The sequence below is a fragment of the Rhinoderma darwinii genome, unplaced genomic scaffold, assembly GCF_050947455.1.
Source record: "Rhinoderma darwinii isolate aRhiDar2 unplaced genomic scaffold, aRhiDar2.hap1 Scaffold_2055, whole genome shotgun sequence".
Classification (NCBI taxonomy): Eukaryota; Metazoa; Chordata; class Amphibia; order Anura; family Rhinodermatidae; genus Rhinoderma; species Rhinoderma darwinii.
The window spans coordinates 30,001-40,363 of record NW_027462404.1 but is presented as its reverse complement, the minus strand read 5'-3'; positions in this window follow the sequence as shown (position 1 = coordinate 40,363).

Sequence of the window (10,363 nt, the reverse complement as noted above, 5' to 3'; positions counted from 1 at the left end):
ATAGGCGGAGCTGGCTCCCGGCCGCTGTCATGCATCACTCGCGGACCGGAAGTGCTTGGCAGCCGGGTGGACACGGCGGGACTCGCCGCGGGTGCTGTGGAGCTCGTACAGGGCTGCCCCCGGGCTGGCACAGCTTCCCCATGGCTCCTCTATCCCCCCACGGGTGCAATAGGCAGGCACACGCCGCACACGCCGCTCGTACACGGAGATGACTCCCGGCCGCTTTCGGTAGGAGTCACCGAGGTGTCCTTGCTCGTGCAACTGCAGGTGGGCTTGAGGCTTCCGAAAGTACCATAAAAAAAAAAAGATTTTTTTATTAAGAAGGTAAAAAAAAAAACAGCGGGACCGACCCGCGAGCTAAGCCGACGGGGACTTCCAGGAGGTCGGCATGAGGTGGCCGCTCATACCGCTCTTGCCCTGGAAGTCCGCCGAGGACCGCGGGCGCTGTGGAGCTCCCACAAGGAAGCTGCCGGCATGCAGCAGCTCCCACGGGGCCCCTCTATCCCCCCACGGGTGCAGAAGGCAGGCACACCGCCGCTGATAGGCGGAGCTGGCTCCCGGCCGCTGTCATGCATCACTCGCGGACCGGAAGTGCTTGGCAGCCGGGTGGACACGGCGGGACTCGCCGCGGGCGCTGTGGAGCTCGTACAGGGCTGCCCCCGGGCTGGCACAGCTTCCACAAGGCTCCTCTATCCCCCCACGGGTGCAATAGGCAGGCACACGCCGCACACGCCGCTCGTACACGGAGATGGCTCCCGGCCGCTTTCGGTAGGAGTCACCGAGGTGGCCTTGCTCGTGCAAATGCAGGTGGGCTTGAGGCTTCAGAAAATACCATAAAAAAAAAAAGTTTTTTTATTAAGAAGGTAAAAAAACCAGCGGGACCGACCCGCGAGCGAGGCCGACGGGGACTTCCAGGAGGTCGGCATGACTTTGCCGCTCATACCGCTCTTGCCCTGGAAGTCCACAAGGGGCGCTGCGGAGCTCGTACACGGCTGCCCCCGGTCTTGCACAGCTTCCCCATGGCTCCTGTATCCCCCCCCCCCCCCCCACGGGTGCAGGCACACACCGCTCATACACTCTGGAGCTGGCTGACAGCCCAGCTGACATGCCACCTCCTAGCCGACCGGAAGTACATGTCAGGCGGCTTGGGACATAGTGGGACCCCCCCCCCCCCGCTGGCGCTGAGGAGCTCATACACTGTTGCCCCCGGGCATGCACAGCTTGCACACGGCTCCTCTACCCTGGGCTGCAATGGGCAGCACACGCCGCTCATACACTCTGGAGCTGGCTGACAGCAACTGCTGCTGATAATGATGATGACGATAATGTGCAAAGGGTTATCTATCGGCGGACAGTGTCACACTCTGGCCCTGGAACTGTGCCCCGGCCTGCCTCTGCTGCTCATTACCGCCTCTGTCATTTTTTGAACATACCCCACTTTCACTTGATTTTAAATGTGTCACTTTCAGTAGCAGAAATGTCATTCTTTGACATTTGGGCCTTTTTATTTTCACTGCTGTTGGGTCACCAAATGGATCTCCTTATCTCGAGGCCTAGTCCTCTCCCCACCGCCCTGGAACTCTGCCCCGGCCTACGCTGCGTGCCGTCACACTCTGGCCCTGGAACTGTGCCCCGGCCTATGCTGCCTGCCGTCACACTCTGGCCCTGGAACTCTGCCCCGGCCTGTGCTGCCGTCACACTCTGGCCCTGGAACTGTGCCCACGGCCTGCCTCTGCTGCTCATTACCGCCTCTGACATTTTTGAACGTACCCCACTTTAACTTGATTTTAAATGTTTCACTTTCAGTATCAAAAATGTCATTCTTTGAAATTTGGGCCTTTTTATTTCCACTGCTGCTTGGTCACCAAATGGATCACCTTATCTCGAGGCCTAGTCCTCTCCCCACCGCCCTGGAACTCTGCCCCGGCCTACGCTGCCTGCCGTCACACTCTGGCCCTGGAACTGTGCCCCGGCCTATGCTGCCTGCCGTCACACTCTGGCCCTGGAGCTCTGCCCCGGCCTGTGCTGCCGTCACACTCTGGCCCTGGAACTATGCCCCGGCCTGCCCCTGCTGTTCACCACCGCCTCTGACATTTTTGAACGTACTCCACTTTCACTTGATTTTAAATGGTTCACTTTCAGTATCAAAAATGTCATTCTTTGACATTTGGGCCTTTTTATTTTCACTGCTGTTTGGTCACCAAATGGATCTCCTTAGATCGAGGCCTAGTCCTCTCCCCACCGCCCTGGAACTCTGCCCCGGCCTACGCTGCCTGCCGTGACACCCCTGGCCCTGGAACTCTGCCCCGGCCTACCTCTGCTGTTCACTACCGCCTCTGACATTTTTGAACATACCCCACTTTAACTTGATTTTAAATGTGTCACTTTCAAATGTTTCACTTTCAGTTGCAGAAATGGCATTCTTTGACATTTGGGCCTTTTCATTTTCACTGCTGCTTGGTCACCAAATGGATCCCCTTGGATTGAGGCCTAGTCCTCTCCCCACCGCCCTGGAACTCTTCCCCGGCCTACGCTGCCTGCCGTGACACCCCTGGCCCTGGAACTCTGCCCCGGCCTACCTCTGCTGTTCACTACCGCCTCTGACATTTTTGAACATACCCCACTTTAACTTGATTTTAAATGTGTCACTTTCAAATGTTTCACTTTCAGTTGCAGAAATGGCATTCTTTGACATTTGGGCCTTTTCATTTTCACTGCTGCTTGGTCACCAAATGGATCCCCTTGGATTGAGGCCTAGTCCTCTCCCCACCGCCCTGGAACTCTTCCCCGGCCTACGCTGCCTGCCGTGACACCCCTGGCCCTGGAACTCTGCCCCGGCCTACCTCTGCTGTTCACTACCGCCTCTGACATTTTTGAACATACCCCACTTTAACTTGATTTTAAATGTGTCACTTTCAAATGTTTCACTTTCAGTTGCAGAAATGGCATTCTTTGACATTTGGGCCTTTTCATTTTCACTGCTGCTTGGTCACCAAATGGATCCCCTTGGATTGAGGCCTAGTCCTCTCCCCACCGCCCTGGAACTCTTCCCCGGCCTACGCTGCCTGCCGTGACACCCCTGGCCCTGGAACTCTGCCCCGGCCTACCTCTGCTGTTCACTACCGCCTCTGACATTTTTGAACATACCCCACTTTAACTTGATTTTAAATGTTTCACTTTCAAATGTTTCACTTTCAGTAGCAGAAATGTCATTCTTTGACATTTGGGCCTTTTTATTTTCACTGCTGCTTGGTCACCAAATGGATCTCCTTGGATTGAGGCCTAGTCCTCTCCCCACCGCCCTGGAACTCTGCGCAGGCCTACGCTGCCTGCCGTGACACCCCTGGCCCTGGAACTCTGCCCCGGCCTACCTCTGCTGTTCACTACCGCCTCTGACATTTTTGAACATACCCCACTTTAACTTGATTTTAAATGTGTCACTTTCAAATGTTTCACTTTCAGTTGCAGAAATGGCATTCTTTGACATTTGGGCCTTTTCATTTTCACTGCTGCTTGGTCACCAAATGGATCCCCTTGGATTGAGGCCTAGTCCTCTCCCCACCGCCCTGGAACTCTTCCCCGGCCTACGCTGCCTGCCGTGACACCCCTGGCCCTGGAACTCTGCCCCGGCCTACCTCTGCTGTTCACTACCGCCTCTGACATTTTTGAACATACCCCACTTTAACTTGATTTTAAATGTGTCACTTTCAAATGTTTCACTTTCAGTTGCAGAAATGGCATTCTTTGACATTTGGGCCTTTTCATTTTCACTGCTGCTTGGTCACCAAATGGATCCCCTTGGATTGAGGCCTAGTCCTCTCACCCACCGCCCTGGAACTCTGCCCCGGCCTACACTGCCTGCCGTCACACTCTGGCCCTGGAACTCTGCCCCGGCCTGCCTTTGCTGTTCACCACCGCCTCTGACATTTGTGAACATACCCCACTTTAACTTGATTTTAAATGGTTCACTTTCAAATGTTTCACTTTCAGTAGCAGAAATGTCATTCTTTGACACTTGGGCCTTTTTATTTTCACTGCTGTTTGGTCACCAAATGGATCTCCTTGGATTGAGGCCTAGTCCTCTCACCCACCGCCCTGGAACTCTGCCCCGGCCTACACTGCCTGCCGTCACACTCTGGCCCTGGAACTCTGTCCCGGCCTGCCCCTGCTGTTCACCACCGCCTCTGACATTTGTGAACATACCCCACTTTAACCTGATTTTAAATGGTTCACTTTCAGTATCAGAAATGTCATTCTTTGACACTTGGGCCTTTTTATTTTCACTGCTGTTTGGTCACCAAATGGATCTCCTTGGATTGAGGCCTAGTCCTCTCCCCACCGCCCTGGAACTCTGCCCCGGCCTACGCTGCCTGCCGTCACACTCTGGCCCTGGAACACTGCCCCGGCCTGTGCTGCCATCACACTCCTGGCCCTGGAACTCTGCCCCAGCCTGCCCCTGCTGTTCACCACCGCCTCTGACATTTGTGAACATACCCCACTTTAACTTGATTTTAAATGTTTCACTTTCAGTAGCAGAAATGTCATTCTTTGACATTTGGGCCTATTTATTTTCACTGCTGTTTGGTCACCAAATGGATCTCCTTATGTCGAGGCCTAGTCCTCTCCCCACCGCCCTGGAACTCTGCCCCGGCCTACGCTGCCTGCCGTCACACCCCTGGCCCTGGAACTCTGCCCCGGCCTGCCTTTGCTGTTCACCACCGCCTCTGACATTTTTGAACATACCCCACTTTAACTTGATTTTAAATGTGTCACTTTCAAATGTTTCACTTTCAGTTGCAGAAATGGCATTCTTTGACATTTGGGCCTTTTCATTTTCACTGCTGCTTGGTCACCAAATGGATCTCCTTGGATTGAGGCCTAGTCCTCTCCCCACCGCCCTGGAACTCTGCCCCGGCCTACGCTGCCTGCCGTCACACCCCTTGCCCTGGAACTGTGTCCCGGCCTGCCTCTGCTGCTCACCACCGCCTCTGACATTTTTGAACATACCCCACTTTAACTTGATTTTAAATGGTTCACTTTCAAATGTTTCACTTTCAGTATCAGAAATGTCATTCTTTGACATTTGGGCCTTTTTATTTTCACTGCTGTTTGGTCACCAAATGGATCTCCTTAGATTGAGGCCTAGTCCTCTCCCCACCGCCCTGGAACTCTGCCCCGGCCTACGCTGCCTGCCGTCACACTCCTAGCCCTGGAACTCTGCCCCGGCCTGCCTCTGCTGCTCACCACCACCTCTGACATTTTTGAACATACCCCACTTTAACTAGATTTTAAATGGTTCACTTTCAAATGTTTCACTTTCAGTAGCAGAAATGTCATTCTTTGACATTTGGGCCTTTTTATTTTCACTGCTGCTTGGTCACCAAATGGATCTCCTTGGATTGAGGCCTAGTCCTCTCCCCACCGCCCTGGAACTCTGCCCCGGCCTACGCTGCCTGCCGTCACACACTCTGGCCCTGGAACTCTGCCCCGGCCTGTGCTGCCTTCACACTCCAGGCACCTGGAACTCTGCCCCGGCCTGCCTCTGCTGCTCACCACCACCTCTGACATTTTTGAACATACCCCACTTTAACTTGATTTTAAATGGTTCACTTTCAAATGTTTCACTTTCAGTAGCAGAAATGTCATTCTTTGACATTTGGGCCTTTTTATTTTCACTGCTGTTTGGTCACCAAATGGATCTCCTTAGATTGAGGCCTAGTCCTCTCCCCACCGCCCTGGAACTCTGCCCCGGCCTACGCTGCCTGCCGTCACACTCCTAGCCCTGGAACTCTGCCCCGGCCTGCCTCTGCTGCTCACCACCGACTCTGACATTTTTGAACATACCCCACTTTAACTAGATTTTAAATGGTTCACTTTCAAATGTTTCACTTTCAGTAGCAGAAATGTCATTCTTTGACATTTGGGCCTTTTTATTTTCCCACTGCTGCTTGGTCACCAAATGGATCTCCTTGGATTGAGGCCTAGTCCTCTCACCCACCGCCCTGGAACTCTGCCCCGGCCTACGCTGCCTGCCGTCACACCCTGGCCCTGGAACTCTGCCCCGGCCTGCCCCTGCTGTTCACCACCGCCTCTGACATTTGTGAACATACCCCACTTTAACTTGATTTTAAATGTTTCACTTTCAGTAGCAGAAATGTCATTCTTTGACATTTGGGCCTATTTATTTTCACTGCTGTTTGGTCACCAAATGGATCTCCTTATGTCGAGGCCTAGTCCTCTCCCCACCGCCCTGGAACTCTGCCCCGGCCTACGCTGCCTGCCGTCACACCCCTGGCCCTGGAACTCTGCCCCGGCCTGCCTCTGCTGCTCACCACCGCCTCTGACATTTTTGAACATACCCCACTTTAACTTGATTTTAAATGGTTCACTTTCAGTATCAGAAATGTCATTCTTTGACATTTGGGCCTTTTTATTTGCACTGCTGCTTGGTCAACAAATGGATCTCCTTAAATTGAGGCCTAGTCCTCTCCCCACCGCCCTGGAACTCTGCCCCGGCCTACACTGCCTGCCGTCACACTCTGGCCCTGGAACTCTGTCCCGGCCTGCCCCTGCTGTTCACCACCGCCTCTGACATTTGTGAACATACCCCACTTTAACTTGATTTTAAATGGTTCACTTTCAGTATCAGAAATGTCATTCTTTGACATTCGGGCCTTTTTATTTGCACTGCTGCTTGGTCAACAAATGGATCTCCTTAAATTGAGGCCTAGTCCTCTCCCCACCGCCCTGGAACTCTGCCCCGGCCTACACTGCCTGCCGTCACACTCTGGCCCTGGAACTCTGTCCCGGCCTGCCCCTGCTGTTCACCACCGCCTCTGACATTTGTGAACATACCCCACTTTAACTTGATTTTAAATGGTTCACTTTCAGTATCAGAAATGTCATTCTTTGACATTCGGGCCTTTTTATTTGCACTGCTGCTTGGTCAACAAATGGATCTCCTTAAATTGAGGCCTAGTCCTCTCCCCACCGCCCTGGAACTCTGCCCCGGCCTACGCTGCCTGCCGTCACACACTCTGGCCCTGGAACTCTGCCCCGGCCTGTGCTGCCGTCACACTCTGGCCCTGGAACTCTGCCCCGGCCTGCCTTTGCTGTTCACCACCGACTCTGACATTTTTGAACATACCCCACTTTAACTAGATTTTAAATGGTTCACTTTCAAATGTTTCACTTTCAGTAGCAGAAATGTCATTCTTTGACATTTGGGCCTTTTTATTTTCACTTCTGCTTGGTCACCAAATGGATCTCCTTATTTTGAGGCCTAGTCCTCTCCCCAACGCCCTGGAACTCTGCCCCGGCCTACGCTGCCTGCCGTCACACCCTGGCCCTGGAGCTCTGCCCCGGCCTGTGCTGCCGTCACACTCTGGCCCTGGAACTCTGCCCCGGCCTGCCTTTGCTGTTCACCACCGACTCTGACATTTTTGAACATACCCCACTTTAACTAGATTTTAAATGGTTCACTTTCAAATGTTTCACTTTCAGTAGCAGAAATGTCATTCTTTGACATTTGGGCCTTTTTATTTTCACTGCTGCTTGGTCACCAAATGGATCTCCTTGGATTGAGGCCTAGTCCTCTCCCCACCGCCCTGGAACTCTGCCCCGGCCTACGCTGCCTGCCGTCACACACTCTGGCCCTGGAACTCTGCCCCGGCCTGTGCTGCCTTCACACTCCAGGCACCTGGAACTCTGCCCCGGCCTGCATCTGCTGCTCATTACCGCCTCTGACATTCTTTGAACATACCCCAATTTAACTTGATTTTAAATGTTTCACTTTCAGTATCAGAAATGCCATTCTTTGACATTTGGGCCTTTTTATTTTCACTGCTGCTTGGTCACCAAATGGATCTCCATATCTCGAGGCCTAGTCCTCTCCCCACCGCCCTGGAACTCTGCCCCGGCCTACGCTGCCTGCCGTCACACCCCTGGCCCTGGAACTCTGCCCCGGCCTGTGCTGCCTTCACACTCCAGGCACCTGGAACTCTGCCCCGGCCTGCATCTGCTGCTCATTACCGCCTCTGACATTCTTTGAACATACCCCACTTTAACGTGATTTTAAATGTGTCACTTTCAGTATCAGAAATGTCATTCTTTGACATTTGGGCCTTTTTATTGTCACTGCTGTTTGGTCACCAAATGGATCTCCTTGGAATGAGGCCTAGTCCTCTCCCCACCGCCCTGGAACTCTGCCCCGGCCTACGCTGCCTGCCATCACACTCCTGGCCCTGGAACTCTGCCCCGGCCTGCCCCTGCTGTTCACCACCGCCTCTGACATTTGTGAACAAACCCCACTTTAACTTGATTTTAAATGTTTCACTTTCAAATGTTTCACTTTCAGTAGCAGAAATGTCATTCTTTGACATTTGGGCCTTTCTATTTTCACTGCTGCTTGGTCACCAAATGGATCTCCATATCTCGAGGCCTAGTCCTCTCCCCACCGCCCTGGAACTCTGCCCCGGCCTACGCTGCCTGCCGTCACACTCCTAGCCCTGGAACTCTGCCCCGGCCTGCCTCTGCTGCTCATCACCGCCTCTGACATTTGTGAACATACCCCACTTTCACTTGATTTTAAATGTTTCACTTTCAGTAGCACAAATGCCATTCTTTGACATTTGGGCCTTTGTATTTTCACTGCTGTTTGTTCACGAAAGGATCCCCTTATCTTGTGGCCTAGTCCTCTCCACGCCGCCTTGGAACTTTGCCCCGGCCTATGCTGCCTGCCGTCACACTCTGGCCCTGGAACTCTGGCCGGGCATGGGGATGCAAGTTGCTCCCGCTGCCCCCCCACCGGGACCTACCTGCAATCACCCTGGAACTCTGGCTGGGCATGGGGATGCAGTTTGCTCCCGCTGACCCCCTTTCCACCCCACCGGGACCTACCAGCAATCACCCTGGAACTCTGGCTGGGCATGGGGATGCAGTTTGCTCCCGCTGACCCCCTTCCACCCCACCGGGACCTACCTGCAATCACCCTGGAACTCTGGCTGGGCATGGGGATGCAAGTTTCTCCCGCTGCCCCCCCACCGGGACCTACCTGCAATCACTCTGGAACTCTGGCTGGGCATGGAGATGCAGGTTGCTCCCGCTGCCCCCCCCCACCGGGACCTACCAGCAATCACCCTGGAACTCTGGCTGGGCATGGGGATGCAAGTTGCTCCCGCTGCCCCCCACCAGGACCTACCTGCAATCACCCTGGAACTCTGGCTGGGCATGGGGATGCAAGTTGCTCCCGCTGCCCCCCCACCAGGACCTACCTGCAATCAGCCTGGAACTCTGGCTGGGCATGGGGATGCAGGTTGCTCCCGCTGCCCCCCCACCGGGACCTACCTGCAATCACCCTGGAACTCTGGCTGGGCATGGGGATGCAGGTTGCTCCCGCTGCCCCCCCACCGGGACCTACCTGCAATCACCCTGGAACTCTGGCTGGGCATGGGGATGCAGTTTGCTCCCGCTGACCCCCTTCCACCCCACCGGGACCTACCTGCAATCACCCTGGAACTCTGGCTGGGCATGGGGATGCAAGTTGCTCCCGCTGCCCCCCCACCAGGACCTACCTGCAATCAGCCTGGAACTCTGGCTGGGCATGGGGATGCAGGTTGCTCCCGCTGCCCCCCCACCGGGACCTACCTGCAATCACCCTGGAACTCTGGCTGGGCATGGGGATGCAGTTTGCTCCCGCTGACCCCCTTCCACCCCACCGGGACCTACCAGCAAGTACCCTGGAACTCTGGCTGGGCATGGGGATGCAAGTTGCTCCCGCTGCCCCCCACCAGGACCTACCTGCAATCACCCTGGAACTCTGGCTGGGCATGGGGATGCAAGTTGCTCCCGCTGCCCCCCCACCGGGACCTACCTGCAATCAGCCTGGAACTCTGGCTGGGCATGGGGATGCAGGTTGCTCCCGCTGCCCCCCCACCGGGACCTACCTGCAATCACCCTGGAACTCTGGCTGGGCATGGGGATGCAGTTTGCTCCCGCTGACCCCCTTCCACCCCACCGGGACCTACCTGCAATCACCCTGGAACTCTGGCTGGGCATGGGGATGCAAGTTGCTCCCGCTGCCCCCCCACCAGGACCTACCTGCAATCAGCCTGGAACTCTGGCTGGGCATGGGGATGCAGGTTGCTCCCGCTGCCCCCCCACCGGGACCTACCTGCAATCACCCTGGAACTCTGGCTGGGCATGGGGATGCAGGTTGCTCCCGCTGCCCCCCCACCGGGACCTACCTGCAATCACCCTGGAACTCTGGCTGGGCATGGGGATGCAGTTTGCTCCCGCTGACCCCCTTCCACCCCACCGGGACCTACCTGCAATCACCCTGGAACTCTGGCTGGGCATGGGGATG